Source organism: Sus scrofa, chromosome 11, assembly GCF_000003025.6.
Source record: "Sus scrofa isolate TJ Tabasco breed Duroc chromosome 11, Sscrofa11.1, whole genome shotgun sequence".
Lineage (NCBI taxonomy): Eukaryota > Metazoa > Chordata > Mammalia > Artiodactyla > Suidae > Sus > Sus scrofa.
The window spans coordinates 43769075-43785940 of record NC_010453.5 but is presented as its reverse complement, the minus strand read 5'-3'; the positions used below and the strand labels follow the sequence as shown (position 1 = coordinate 43785940).

Below are 16866 nucleotides of genomic sequence, written 5' to 3'. Positions count from 1 at the left end.
TAAGACAATAGGGTTGAAAGTATATTCCTCTTCCAAACCCATGTATGTTTCTAGGTTCAAGCAACTGTTGCTCAAATAGCTCAGTACCACCGTATGCATTTTCTGAGGGAATTCAGATATACATGTTTTTAATGTTAAATGACAGATTTTAAAAATGATATGGAATCATGAACAGGGTAAATATTTATTTTCTCTGATAATAGAGAAAAGTTCTCTCAATCATAAAAACTCATAATACATCAGATTGTTGGTATATAAACCAAATTGAATATAACACTGAAGTCACAAGTAAAGAGAACAGCTTCCAAGCAATGAATACAATGACTTTCTCTAACTGCTTGGAATTCAGACATACTCTTGAGATAGATTTTTGGGTCCCACATCCCCATATCTTCAAGTGTGTGCACTTCAGATTAATCCCATTTTATCAGGCACTTTAGTGGTTTGACTATTGCAAAAGATTACAAATGCCAAATGTTTTGTTTTATAAGTTCTAACTTTATTTCATAAATTATTAGAATGAGAAGGATTTAAATACATTGCAGAGGGACCTTTAATTTAAAGGGTTGGTTAATCATATAATATAGCTCCTTGGCTTATACTTCCCTAAGAATTCAGAACCAATCTTGGTTAACATATCCAAGTCTCAGATAATGAAAAAAGTGAAGTAAATACAGTAGACAAAAAGAAAAGTGTTCATGGCATGGTACTTATGTGTTTATGGTCTTTTTGAATAAATATCTTATAATTCTTCATAACTTTCCCTGGTAGAACCCCATCTTGAGATGTGTGATATTATTTATATCTACTTTCCAATGTTTATCAGTTCCAGAATCAAAATGTGACTAAACAACAATTTTCCCCTATTAGATTATCTCATTCTTTTAAATACCTCATTGTAACCTTACAATGAGTTTTAAAATGCAGGCAAAATCCACCTAGTGACTTATTGTTCCTTGCTAACACCTATTAATATAGCAAAGAAGGATAGGTGTTCCCCATTGTGTTGAACTGATTTTGATGCAGGCTAGACAGAAACTTTCTCACTGGCTCTCAAAAAGTTACCCTTGTCAAGTTCAAATCCAGGACATGGGGTTAGTCATCCTCAAACCATGGCTCACACCATGACAAAGAAGTAAAAATACTGAGGAATCTGAGTTACCTTGTCAACAACAGAGCAAGCTTCATTTTTATCTAAAGATGGGAATAGTATTTAACTGAGTTTCCACATTCTCTCTTCTCATAATTTCACATCCTCAACTAATTCTAAAAATACTGACAGCGTAGATCTATGCAGTGAAAATATTATGAAATTAAAATATTATGAAAATGAATGCTTGAATGGTTGTAAAATAAGCATACAAAAATTAGGTAGATATTTTTAGGATGTTTATATACTTAAGTTTCCATATAGTTAGATTCAAGGGTTTTGATTTTGTTTTGGTAAAGTCACATAAGAACTGAAGATTTGTTTTCATTAGTATTTCAACATGCAGTTCTATTCCTTTGTGAGAAAAACTAGAACATGGGCTTTTATTTAAATATAACAATTCACATAGAAAAGCTGTGAATTATCACAACTCAGTTGGTTCCTTTGCATGTTATTTTTACAAATCAAAGATAATACAAAACCTCCCCAATTATTTCCTTAATGTTGAAAATTTATAGTCAATAAAGAAGTGAAATTTCATCTCACCAGTCCAAAGATATGGACTTTTATATTTTAACACTTGGAGTGATGCTTCAACATGAAATATTAGGGAACAAGTATGCATGCAATTTTAGTAATATGCAATTGATCTGTGACTGTTTTGAGACTTGAAAATAATGTCTTTTTACTATTGGCAGCAGTTACAATTTCTCAGTAAAATAAGTTAACAATGTGACAAATATAAAAATATCATTTTTGACATTTCTCTGATAACTTTTAGTCTCTTCTTTACTGTGGTTTTTGTCTTCCTCTCCAAACACTAACTGGAGGTGTACATTTTCATACAATTAGGCTAATAAATACAGAATATAAAGGTATCTTGAAGGAAAGTCCTAGAAGTGGCAAAATCATGAATTTGAGTTGTAATGGAATCTTAAAATTGCTGGTCTCATTATCTTCAATTAAGTATTTTTCATCTCCTCTCTTCTTGAAACGAAAATCTAACTTTAACACTTTACTGCAATTACTAAAAATCTTCACTCTAATGTGGAATGGGAAAAAACATAAACATGCTTTCAACACAGCTTCCAGACTGCTATCACTGTTCTGAGAATCATCTCATAAACATTTGGGGACAGCAAAATCCTAAAAAGATTGCCTTTGAAAAAGGTCATTTTAAAATATCTACATTTTCTTGGAGTGCCCATTGTGGCTCAGTGGTTGACGAATCTGACGGGGAACCATGGGGTTGTGGGTTTGATCCCTGGCCTTGCTCAGTGGGTTGAGAATCCCTCATTGCCGTGAACTGTGGTGTGGGTTGCAGATGTGGCTCAGATCCCGAGTTGCTGTGGTTCTGGCCTAGGCTGGCAGCTACGGCTCCAATTGGACCCCTAGCCTGGGAACCTCCATGTGCCGTGGGAGCGGTCCTAGAAAAGGCAAAAAGACAAAAAAAAAAAAAAAAAAAAAAAAAAAATGTGCATCTTCTTGAGTTTTCGAAGTCTATGTTTAGGAGTTTAAAAACTTCAAAGGACCTGCTTTAAAATCGATATGTTTGACTAAAAAGTTAAACCAGTATTTAAGTTAATGCTGGTATATTGAGGTTTTTAGCATTTAATCTGCTGGAACTAATTCACTCTAACAAACATGTATACACTTAAGGGCTGGGGCCTGAAAAAAAATGCAAAAGACATGCTATCTATTCTAAATAATTCATAGATACATACATAATTCTAATAAAATACATACTGAGTTAATTCCTATTGATAAAACTGGGTGGGTGTCAAGATATTATTCAGAGAACTGTAAGTCAAATTTTACTTATATAGAAATATGAAATTTCTATACATAAAAATTTTATATGAAACAAAACTAATTTTAACAAATTAAAATGTGGTTATATGCTGTGTCTGCATGCCTAAAAATATTTTAGGGAGTCAAATTTTGAAGTTTTTCCACAGTAACTCATTTTTAGAATTTTTGCTTATAAGAGCTTCATTAGCACACTACTTGGGACATACATATTCCAAGACCTACAATTAACTGAATAGATTAAATCTGAAATTTAGAAAATTTGATTTTTTTTTCCTGAAAGCTGTAAAAGATCTCTCATTCTCCTTTAATGAAGTAACACTCTGATGTGTTGCTTCTGAAATGTAAACAAAGCACTTTCAGAGCACAAAGAAATTAATTCCAATTGTGTGATTAAGTCTAGATATGTAAGTCTAAATCTCTGACAAGTCATATAAATGACTTATTTTATATAGCTTATCCAAACAAGAGGAATTAATATTTATGGATGCTTCCGAGTATAACTTTAAATATATACCTAAATAATATTTATTAAAATAAAACCCTGCCTCCCCCGATTTATATCTGAAATCAATACACTAAATCCTAAATTCAGGACACACATTTTATAGGAGTTGATAAAGAGTGAGAATAAAGAAATGAAGAATGTAATGAATTTAGAAATGAGGTAATGAAGATTCAACTTGTGTTATGCAAAGAATTAGTGGGAAGGTGCATTTGAAATACAAGGGGAGGATCAAATTGCAGGGTTTAGAAAATAGTGGTTGATAATTTGAAATAGATAATCTGGGAAAGAGACTCAGGCTAGAGTACACAATAATGAGATTGCCTTCCTCCTGCTGTGTTTGATGTGACAACGGGGCATTAAAATAAGCATTGTGGAGTAACCACCTAGGCAGATACAGAGCTCTGGAGCTTGACTGTGAGACAGTTTGAATGAGGGGTCCAGACAAGAGACACCGTTTGGGGCACCATTAAAGTCTTATGTTGAAAATACAGAATCTCTTTGTATAATCTTGATATTGTCATTCTTCTGAAAAGGCTAGCGTATCGAGCCCCACCCTCTCTCACCCCAAGAAACGATTATGATGAGTAACAAATCCAACACTGGGAAGCAAAGTATGTTCAAATGACTATGAGTTAACACATTTCTCTCACTTTGCACCATCCTTCTTTGTAATGAATAACCTAATACATATTTGTTTTAAATAGAGGAAACAACGTAGCTTTTTTATGGCAGTTAGAAAGGATTGATTACGCAGCATTGAGTTTACTCCATTAAAGTGAGTGTAATAAAACTGAAACCAAAAAATTTACAGTGCTACATTATATACATAAAATTAGAATAAAGAATGCTCAAAATACATAGTGGTATGTTAGATAGTTCATATTTTTACTTACTTATTTTGCATCTTTGTTGATTCTGCAGATTTTACCTATGACAAACTGTCAATTCAACTCTTGCATTAAGAGACATGTATTTTTCATGATATTGTTTTATATGGCAATAAGTTGAATACCAGTCCTTTCAAGTAATCAAACTACATTGAATAGAGTCATAAACAAAAAGGCAGCAATCATTTACTCTCATTGTTAGCTTTTTCCTCTGATGCATAGATATTCTTTGCAATCATTTGAACAGTGTAGTACATTCTCATTTTGATGAAGGGAAAGTCAAAATTACACTTATTTTTTAGACTTGGTAAGTAAAGAAAAAGTGCTCATATAATAGTGTTCTGTATTATCAAAACAAAATTTGTGTTGGACCAAAGTGGTATTAGTCTTCCACTACATTTTAAGCTTTAGGAACCCCATGATTTTTATAATACATAAGGCATTTGGTAGGTAATAAAGTCATCAGGTATCTGGTTAGAGCTGTAGCATTTGGAGAATTCTCATCTGAATAGTGAAATTGTGAAAAACAAGACCTGATAAAGAACCCTGAGAATGTTGTGAACTCTCCATTCAGTCGCCCTAATGCTATCAAAGACTGGATGGGAAATAGGCAAGATTTATTATCCAAGACGTACAAGTTAATATTCTTACCCTATACAAGTAAGTTTCCTTAAAAATAAAAAAGAATATGTATTTGGATGTGTCTAACTAAATCACTTCATTGTATTCTGTGATAATCTAAAGAGGAAAAGAATCTAGAAGAGAATGGATGTGTCTACCTATATAACTGAATCACTTTGTGGTACAGCAGAAATGATCACAACGTTGTAAATCAACTCTACCTCAATAAATCTTTAAAAACCAAAAAATAAATAAATTAATTAAAAAATGAAAAAGAAAATGCACTGGATTATAAAGAGCCGAAAACAAAGTTGCAATTCACAAGGAGGCTTAGAATTTGTAAATTATCGGTTGAATAACTACAAACACCAGATTTAAAAAAAAAAAATTTAAAAAGTAAATAAAAAGTGATGGAAGTGAAGTCTGTCCAACTGAAATGAATCAGGATTATTCAGATAAAATAGGTATTCCTGATGGATCAGTTTAGTATTCTCCAAGTGCAACTGGGAGATAGCCCTGAGATTAAGAGTAGTGTACAGTTCCTATGATAGAAAAATAAAGATTTTCTATAAAGTGGTTTTGACATAGTCCTAGATGAGCTCCTTAAATTCATTATGCTTCTCGAAATCTAACCTTAATTCAAGAAATAATGATCTATATGGTGATATAAGTTAATCTTATTCATGTCACAATTGCTAGGGATGGGAAAATAAGGCAATACTGACAGTAACCACAGCCACAAGCTATTAATTTTAATGTAAATAGTGGCCTATGTTACCATGACCCAGGGCAGAGTTTCACAGTGGGCATGAAATATACATGTACCAGCATTTACCTTCTTTCTAAATATATGCACATTTATTATAATATACTTAAGATGTTTATTTGTAGAGTTTTTTGTTTCGTTGTTGAAATTGTATTAAAGAAATTTGGCAATGTTATGGAATTTAATATATGCTGAGAACTAACTGGAACTTAAAAAGCATAAATTGTAAGTCAGACTAGAGTGCTCAAATGTTTCTTGAAATTCTTTGTGTATAAAGAGACAGATAATTTATAAAGTGTAAAATTATCTGTTATCATTGTGTATTTTTGTGATAGTAGATTTTGTCTTTTTTTCATTGCTTTCCATTTTAGACAGCATTGAATATCTGACATTTGTTATTGTTTGTGGCCATTTTGAGGATATTTTCCTGGTCACTTTTCGAAGAATAATGTTTATCTTCTTGGACAACATGCACTATAATAATAATGCTTCAGGTATTGCAAGATACCAGATTTAACCAAAATTGAATCACCCAGTCACTACTACTGAACCAAAGATTCTGAAAGACATTAAAAAGATTGCCTGATTTCTAGATAGTTTTAATAAAAAGTTCTAGAATTTTTTTTCTTTTTCTTTACTTTTTGATAGTTCATTAAATAGTAATCATTCCAGCAGTATGGAGCTAGCTATACAGCTTCATAGGATAGTTACTTTTGTCACACTGTCAAGTGATTTGATCAGTCATTATTATTCTTAAACAACTTTAACATAAGGATTGGACTATTGACAATTATTGTTTTTATTTCTGAGAAGGCCATCATATATCGCAAAATAAGAACATCAATCTTTAAGAAAAATTGGTTTTATTCCCAGTAGAATCATAATACCCTAAGGTAATACAAGTAATTTCCACTCCCACAGATATTTATATATTTTTTTAAAAGACCAAAACGAATCCTTCAAAAGTGTGAAAATATTCTGCAATTTAGAATAATTTATTCCATTAGTAGCAAACCGGAGAGATTTAAAAAATGATTTTGATGTAATAAGATAAGAAATATTGTACTGGGAAATATGCAGCCTGGTTTTTCTATTTCTATGAAATGTGGGCAAGATTTCAGGAGCACTCACAAGGCAGCATTGGTGTGGTGAGTTCCACATGACCAGAGTTGGGTTATCAATCTTTTCTGTGTTCTAGAAGAAAGCAAGCTAAGATATCATATAACACTGTAAATCAAAGGAACTAAAATATTTACTAGTGACATTGACATCTTTCTTATAAAAGAAAGGATATTATATATTGTGGCACAACAAATGACTTCAAATCTTTGTGGTTTACATCATTTATACCTCGTAGCATCTATACATGAGGAATCTAGTAGTAGCTTAGTTGGGTCCTCTGCTTCAAGGTCTCTTCTAGGATGCAAATAAGTTATGACAGGAGCAGAAGTCCTCTCTAGACTCAGCTGAGGCAGGCTCCACTTCCAAGCTCAGTCATGTGGCTGTTGACATGCCACACTTCCTCAAACGTGTTGTACTGAGGGCCTCCGTTCATTGCCAGGTAAAGGACAGAGGCTGTCATCAGTTCCTTGTCACATGGAACCTCCATGGGGCCACTTGATACACGGCAACCTGCTTCATCTGATCAAGCAAGTAAAAAGATCAAGAGAAAGAATGTCTGCCAGTAAGACAGAAGTCAGTTTTTTCACAGCCGAACCTTGGAATTGACTTTCCATCACCTTTGCCGTATTCTCTTCATTAGAAGGAAGTCACTAGATAGAACCCACACTTAAAGGGGACAGTGTTATCTCACAAGGATGTGACTGCCAGGAAGCAGGAAGCATTTCTCTGCCATCTTAGAAGATTTTTACCATATAGGGCTACCTGGAAAATAAAACTGTCAAGTTACCTGGTGAGAATGGGATCGACCCAAGGATATTATATAATTCAAATATTTTGTGGACTCAGGAATATATGTAAAGGTAGACCAGATGTCCACATCAGTCTTTGAAGGTAACCTTATCCCTGATTTGTACTTTGATAGGCATTTGCCAAAACTTGCCTGATCAACTCTGCTTGATACTCAACTGATTTTCATATTCTTTCTTCAGATATGATAGTTGTTTCAACACACTTTCTTGCCTGTTTACTAATATGTCTCTTTAATTGAACTCTACACATCTCTGAACTGATTCCTTGTGAGTTGATTTTAGAGTTTAGTGCCCAGAGAACTACCTTATTTAATAATTCTTGTATAGCATGTTAGTGTTCTCACTCACATATGATCTTAATACTTGGTGATTCCATTGGATGAGAAAAACTATTTTCCACAAAAGTGTCACTTCTTTAGTTAAAACTATTCTCATACTTATTGAAAAAAATTGAGATCTTTCATTGAAATTTGACCTTTGTCAACTTTGGCCCTAGACCAGCATTTTGGCTCAGCATTGTAAAATTTTCAATCGAACTCTAGATATTTAGAACTTTATTCACTCACAAATATAACTATTAAAATTATTGAATTAGTCATACTACAAAAATAGGGAAACATAAAAATGCTAAACTTTTAAAAGAAATGTGATGATTTTTTTCTCCAAACTTAAAATAACTAGGCTCTGGCAAGAGGTACCCTTCTAATTGCTACCTTTGGTTGTTCTCTAGAGATAATACATACATTTATTCTAAAAATTCAGTTTATTCACTGCAGATTTTACCTGTTTCTGGCAGTTCTAAAGGATACAAATGCCTCCTTTGAAAGATCCTTGTTTCCCTTCTCTGCAGTTATCTATTTTTATTAAATAAGGGACCACTGTTTTATGCTCTGTTTTATTAAACATAGTTGATGATTTACCCATCTACAAGTAAGGTTCAGATAAGCCCTCAAATTATAATTTCCCTCCATCCCTGTGTCTTAGTCTTCTTTCTCCCAGAAATGAATAGAAGAATGTAGAAAGTAATAAGCGATTTCATTGTGCTTCTCTTTGTTGAAGTTGGTAGGTCTCACCTTCCAATCAGGACAAGGTAACCTAAGTGCAAAGTACCCCATTCACACTTGCTGGTACATTAACCACTCTGATGGGTTCTCACTTCCTACTAATGAATGCTTAATTAGAGCACACACAAATACTTTACCAAAGTAGACCTAACAGCAATATAATTTTTCTTTATTTACAGAAACAAAGTAAAACTTTAAAGATGCCTATATTCTACTTTTTGTTTTTCTTTTTGATCAACTTTTAAAAGATAATCTGTGCTTCAAACAGTTAAACAAAAGAGTAATTTCTTTATACCAACAAGTTCACATTAGTATACAGTCCTCACTAAAAACTAATACAGCTAAGTAGACTTCATAAACTTTACAGTTATAAATTTACCATTCAAACATAATGGACCAGTAGACTAAAATCTAATTTATATCCACACCTTCAGTCCCATAAGTTTCATGAATCTGAACATTGTTTTTCTGGAGAACTCTATTAGGAAAATCATTAAGCATTGTCTTACTGCCTAATACTTGAATGGGACTTCTTAAAACCTTCTACTAACAGAAAACATATTTACCACGAAAATATTGCCCATATAATCAATGAAACATTATATGTGGGTGGTAGAGAGTGTAAGTCTTTAACTAGTTACTAGTAAATATCTGATATTGATGATGTATTAAAATTTCATATAACTTAGGGAAGATATTTTATTTTTAAAATCTATATTTGAAAATAATCAAACCTATAGAAAAGTAAAAATATTAAAACTCATATGTGCTTTACCAAGATTCATCTAGTGTTAATATTTTGTTCCATGTGCTTTATAATTTTATCTATCTGCATAGTATTTTCTGAAGCATTTTCAGGTAAGATGTATAAATCCTGGTACTTTAACTAGTGTATTTACCAATATGTATTTCACAAGGTACTTACTAAAAATAAGGATGTTCTTTTACACATAAACACAGTGTATTTATCAGGTCAGTAAATATTTCATTGACACAATACTGTTATTTAAGCTGACATTGAAATTCTAATTTTGTCATTTGACCCAATCATGTCCCACATAGCACTTATAGCATTACTGAATACTAACTAGGATCACACTATATTTTGTTGTAATTTCTCTTCAGTCTCTTTGATCTTGTGCATTTCTTTTGACTTTTAAAAAAATATAAAATTGACATTTAAAAAAAATAGTCTTAAGAGAATGTTTCTCATTTTGCATCTGATATTTTCTCACGCATAGACTCAAATTGTATATTCTTACCCAATACACTATTCAAGTGAGGTTGTGTTCTTTTCAAGATATAATGTCTAGTGGCACATAATAGGTATCTTTCCCTTGTCTTGTAATGTTAATTTGATAGTTTCTTCTGTATATATATTTCTTGAGCACTTGCCAGATTCCAGGTAATGTTCAAGGTACTAGACATATGCAAAGCCATATGGTATGTTACCTATTCTTAAAAAGATTATAGCTAGACTTTAATCAATTTCTCTAGGATAGTGAAGTTTTGTAAGTATTGGCATAGTAAAGACACTTTCGTAGAGGACAAGAGTTTAGAGCCTATGACAAGTATTATAACAACACACAGGGTCTAGTTATACAGTGTGTGATAGCCAAACCCTATCTACATGAGAATAGGAACTAAAACATTTTGTCAGAGGGCTAATTTCTTAACCAGACATTTGCTTGGTTCCTAGACAAATGGTAGATAGTTGATGATGATAATTTTTTAAAATCTATTTTTTTAGTTGTAGTCATGAAGATTTGGTTTTAAAAACAGTTCTTAAATAGATATCAGTTGATAGGACCACAAGGTCTAGATTTCTACCCCAATTGGGGAATGTTCCTGAGTTACAGAATAAAAGATCTCTAAAACCCTCTAAAGCAAGATTATCTTAACCTTTGAGAGTAAATTCAGGCAAAGGGCCCCTTGAAGATATTGACAACAAGAATGTTACTTCTCAAAATAACTGAGATACTTTAAACTGATCTAGCCAGTTGAAAAAAGTATTTTGCCGGGGCTGGAGTTGACTTAATATTCCAAGCTGGATACATTTAAACATAGCCATCTGTACATCTTCAAATGACTTTTCTCCACATTCCTTAACTCAGTTTTCATTACTGGTTTGTCAGCTTAGTTTCCCATTTTAAAATTATGTATGATTAGATCAGGCTGCCCAGTGATGATTCCTTCTAAACCCCAATTCCTAAAGCCTAGTTCCACCTGCTTTAATTTGTCAAAATGTCAAAGTTCCTGTCTTTCCTCTAGTCTTGTATGTACCTAGAGTCTCATACAAAGTTTTTTCATATGGAAAGAATAGGAATTTACTTTCATTGTCTTTGCCTAAAAATATAGTTATGATTAACCTAGGGTTAGGGTTAGGGTTAGGGTTAGGGTTAGGGTTAGGGTTAGCTTTAGATGATCTTCTGTTCTCAGAACATGTTTTAAACAAGACTGTGTTCCTCATGTTCTTTCTTCTTGGAAGATAACTGAAAAATATGTATAAACAGTTCTTGGAGTTCCAGTTGTGGCTTAGTGGGTTAAGGACCTGACATTATCTCTGTGACAATGTGGGTTTGATCCCTGTCTTCGCTCAGTGGGTTAAGGATCTGGCAAGTTGTGGTGTAGGTCACAGATGCTGCTTGGATACCGTGCTGCCATGGCTGAGGTGTAGGTCTCAGCTTCAGCCCCAATTCGACCACTGGCCCAGGAACTTCCATGTGCCAGAAGTGTGGCCATTAAAAAAACACAAACACACACGCACACGCAAAGAAACAAAAAACAATGTTTCATTATAAAACTATTTTCATTTTCAGTATTAACCACAATCAAGAGCTTTACTTCATACTAGCCTTATAATAAAACATATTATCTACTCTGATTTCAAATGAGCTGGGCCATGTTGGTGCATTAGGTAAACAGTTACCTACTGCTTGTCCTAGTATATTTGGCTTATACAGAGAGAATAACCTGATTGTTGTGCCCTCTTACACACAGTCAGTACCCACTCTCTAGAAAGTGTCTGGCTGCTTATGGAGAAAACATTCAAAAGGAATTTAGGGTCCTGTCCTCTCTCACTTTGACCCAACTCTATGGGCCTCAGGTTCTGCAGCTATCACTCTGAGTTACCTAAAATTCAAAATTTGTTGCAAGTTTTCCGTGTTTACTTTTTAATTATACTTGAGCACAATCTTTACAATAACTTCTAGAAATCACTTATACTGTTATTATCTGCATTTCCTAAGAAATGATATCCTCTTGTAAAAGAGCAGTGCTGAACATCAATCTCTCTTAAAATATTTCTCTTGTTAAATGTAGACTTTGTGTCTCTGCTTCTTTGCCTCGGCAGCAGCAGAATGTTCCTACTCTAAATATAAAATTATAAAAAAAGCAAGAAACAATATTTTCTTTAATTAGCTTCTTCCTTTAGGGGTTTTAGAAGAGAGGTTATGACTTGACAAAGATCCTTCCCATCTGTTCCTGTTTGTTTGCTTTTATTTTGACTTCCTTTCGTTGTCTTATCAAATATCACATGAATCATTAACATTTGTTTTCATCACTTGTTTTGGTTTTCCTTACTTCATATGATTAAGACATTATGTTGAGAGAAGCTCAGGGCTACTATATTTTATATTAACCTAATATTCTTTAAGTAATGTTAAGCTTTCTAAATATATGATCTTATATGTTTGACCTCTATTATGTTCATATTTTCCCAGCTCTGGAGTAGTGAGATAGGGGCACGGACAACTGTTTTGTGAAAGCAGCAAACAAGTGTCTGGATATAAGTTTTGAGCAAATAGATGCCATTTTTAATAAAGCTACTTTCTAATAGGAAAGGTAATTTATTAAGCCCTTTGTGCAAAAAACAAGTGAGAGATCCTTGCGGATATTTGTAAGGGAATTCTATTCAAAACTAGAATGTATATCAATTTGCATATGGAATAATACTTTTCCCTAACATACTCCTTTGTTAATGATTTCACGTAGTTTTAACACAATGAAAGAATTGTATTTCTGATGTCACCGAACTAAGCAATTTGAAATTGTTCCAATTTATATGTCATTTTGTAATACGAAATCCTATTGTAGATTATGACTATTACTGAACAAACCCATTAGTTTTTAAGATAAGTGATCAAGCTATTCAATACTTTTATATATGGAGCGAAAGCTGTATTCTGTATCTGTTTATATGTATTAGACATTACCAATAACTACATATAATAATAGCTGCAGAAACATTAAACCAAATGAGTAAACGTCATTCCCAAACCCAAACCAAAACAGAACTGGAACTTTTGTGACAAACTCCCCATTTTTCCCTCCTTAGCCACAGCAAATAAGTAACATATAGAATCTTTGTACACAATAGTCTGATTTGATGGCTTCAACTATAATATTAAAACCTGAGAACCATTACTACCACGAAGTTAAAATTTTTTCTTTAATTCATTACCTGCAGATCTAAATCTGCATAATAACAGTAAGCTGCATACAAAAATTCACACCTGCAATAAACTATTCATGATCTAGATACTTTCTTATATACTAAATTATAGCTGTAAGCATGAAATCACAATGAACTTTGGAACTATTAGGAATTTGTAATTTAAATAGTTTCACTCAATCCCTACTCCCAAATGCTTTTAATTAGAACAGACTTTTTAATTAAGTACTCCCCTGCACAAAGTGTAGCTTGATGATTTTTCTGTCATATCAACCTCCCATACAAAAGCAAACAGTCATTGTGTCAAAACAAGATATTTTCTCTGAAACCATGTGAATTCTAGTTCTCATTTCAAGTCGTTCAGTTGAGGCTCTGCATACTCAGAGGAAGCCTCTGTTTTCTAGAAAAATGGTGAAGCGCAGATTTACAAAGCAGGGAGACTGATGGTATCAAGGTGTCCAACAGTCAGTCCCTTACCTCTGCAAGTCAGATGGTGTTTCTCCTCCAGTGAACTTCTAATGGCTCATTAGAGGAAGTGACCTAGTGAAATGGATCTGGATTCACACGAATATCAAATCACTGCCCTTCTGTTCACTGTCTCTTTGAAAATGTGCAAGATAACCTTTCTGAACCCTAATAGTCTTTTTGTAAAAGGCACTAAGAATACCTCTGTCATTGAGTTGTTGGGAGGTTTAGATTTATAATCCATAAAGTTACCAGAACACAGGAGGTGCTCAGAAAATATTAGCTATACTGATGATAATCATTATTACCTTTCTTACCAACTTACTTGAATTAAAAGAAATTCTCATCCATTTGAGATATTAAAGAATGATCATTTCCTAAACTTTGCTCTATAAGGAAAAATATTTTTCTGTGGCTAATATATGCAGAAGTAAAGATAATGTAGGAAATGGTGAGTAGGTGTGAGATTATCTAGTTAGAAAGCAAACATAATGCACAAAGGGCAGCCTTTAAAGCAAAGTGTGAATAGGCCGAAACATGTGAAAAAGCTCTCTGAGTTTCCAGATGGAAACAACAAAACAACATAGCTCTGAATAATAAAGTCTTAGCCATGAAAGTACTCCAAGGGAGTCCAGTCATCTCCATCCTGTAGGTTGCTTTTACAGGGCCCTCTCCAGGGTTCCATGGCTTTGCCTGTTGTTTGAAGGGTCAGGGAAGGACAGGGTATTGGAAACATGATTATAGAATATTAGAAACATGGAACAGTTTGATTCATGGGCCCATATATTCTTCCTTGCACCCGTGCCTTTCAGCTTGCTTTCAGATGGTTTGTTATGAGAAATCTGAGATGGACCTACAGTCCCCTAACTCAGAAGCTTGTTGTTAACTCTCTGGGTTAACCTGTAGGTATTCACTGTTGGTTGGAGGACCAATATAACTTCTTCACAATGATATAAAGTTACTTAAAAGCTTTTTCTCTTACAAAGTTTCAATTATCCATAAATACGTTTTAATAAGGATGACAAACTTATAAAATAGAAGCACTTTGAAAGTTAGGCTCTGTGGACAAAGGGAGAAGGCGTTACTCTTCTAGGGTCTGTCTATGCCTGCGTGGTACATCTCAGCTTCCAGTTAATTCTAAGGCAGATGATCTCCAATGTCTAAGTATTATTCAGTGATGGAGATGCCTTAAGTATAGCAGTTGGAATCTATTTTACAGCTAGCATCTTTAACACTTGATGCATTTGTCCATCTGTTAGGAACATCAGCCAAAAATTTAAGGAGACATATTTATTAAAAGTAGGTTATTTTTATAAACATATTTTGTACATGATCTCTGGTAAGGGTGCATACAAAATGATGATTAATGTTAAATTTTTTTTTTATGGCTGCACTGGCAGCATATGTAAGTTCCTGGACCAGGGGTCAAATCAGAGCTGCAGCTGCCACCTACACCACAGCCATGGCAATACTGGATCTGAGCTGCATCTGTGACCTACACCACAGGTTGTGGCAATGCTGGATCCTTAACCCTCTGAGCCAGGCCAGGGAGTGAATCTACATCCTCACAGGGATAATGTTGGGCCCTTAACCCACTAAGCCATAACAGGAATTCCTAGTGATATTTCTATCTATCTATCTATCTATCTATCTATCTATCTATCTATCTATCTATCTTACATTTAGATTCAGATTGATTTTAAAATGTTGTGACATGTTAAGAGAATTATTTATAGTACATAGGCATACCAATTAATTAATTTCTCCAAAGATTTAACGTTTGAGAGGACATTAAAATTTTGAAGGCAAGCATCACGCTAAAGCATTTTCCTTCTAATACTGATGGGAAAGGAGATATGGTGGCTGATTTTGTGGGTCTCACCATATGGGAAGTTTCCCATGTGTAACTTCAAAGTGAGACAAGTGTTATGGCGTTAATTCTTAAGGTGCTTGTATTGGAGAATAAGTAGTAGAATAAGAGAATAAATAATAAGTTTAATACAGAGAGCAGAAGTATAAATAGGGAAAGAGGAGGTACTCATGTTCCAGGCTCCTAGAAGGAAGAACAGGACTGAATACTCCAAACCAATGCAGAGCTTAGCACTCCTTTTGTAGAATGCGAAGAAAGCTGAGATCCTTGAATGTGGGAAAGTAGTAACGGAGAAGATTAGAAAGGAAAGTCAATGCCAAGTTATATTGCACATGGAGACATGGGTAAAAAATTTGGCCACTGGATCTTTTAAAACGATAACCCAGACTCAAAGATTGTTGTTGCAACTAGAGTCCTTCTACCTAATATTCTATAGACACAACAGAAGGTTTTCTAGTCTTCAATCTTTTTCCTTTATTGTACACATATTTTTAAAAATCTGAAGACTGAAATGCTAATTTTTAGTAAATCATTTCTTTTTCACAGTTATTTTGAAGGACTTCACATAATTAAATTTGAATTTAGGAGAATTTGAGAGTGTTTCTCTTCCCCGCTCCAGTCCTAGGCAACTGTCTATTTTAAAAAATAAGAATGAGAATGATATCTTCAATATAATTGAATGCATAACAGAAATATTGAGGTAATTGGAAGGAGAGATATGCAAGGATAACTTTAATAAGGATTACGAATTAGAACATTTTGGTAAAAATATCAGCATTCTACTTCTTTGGTTATTTCTGTAATTTCTACTACTAGATTTTTTTCAATTAGCTGCTTTATTGAGTAAAAATCATTAAGATCAAAAATTGTTAAAAAGGCCCAATTTTTAGCCACAGGATAACAAGAGTGTGAAAGCCTGAAGTTTTAGTTTATTTGGTAATATCAGTTTACTAGGCTTATTTATCTTCTTTGGGCAAGTCACATGAAAATTGTATCTGATTCTTTCATTCATTTATTCGTTGAAACACATGTTTATTGAACATTTACTGGGTGCTTAGACCATATCAATAAGCAAAACAGAGTTCCATGACATCCTGGAGATAATATTCCAACTGTACAAACTAGGCTAAGCTAAAACATGTGGCAGGAATATAAAATTTGAGAACACCAATATTTCTGCGAAGTAGAAAATTGGTTTAACATTGGATTTAAGTTCCCCACTAATTACCATATCTGTTATAGATGATATAAAAGCACTCAGCTTAACATTGAAGGTGAGATCTGAAAATATTTATTTTCTATTTCCTGAATTTACTGTAGGTTATTTCTATTTCCTTATATT

At 33.5% G+C, this 16866-nt stretch overlaps 1 protein-coding gene across 1 annotated transcript in view; it reads left to right on the top strand.

The window, feature by feature from the left end:
- The window catches only part of DACH1 (dachshund family transcription factor 1), a 422381-nt gene that overhangs the window by 401826 nt on the left and 3689 nt on the right, over positions 1-16866 (top strand). The gene's annotated exons all lie outside the window — the stretch shown is intronic.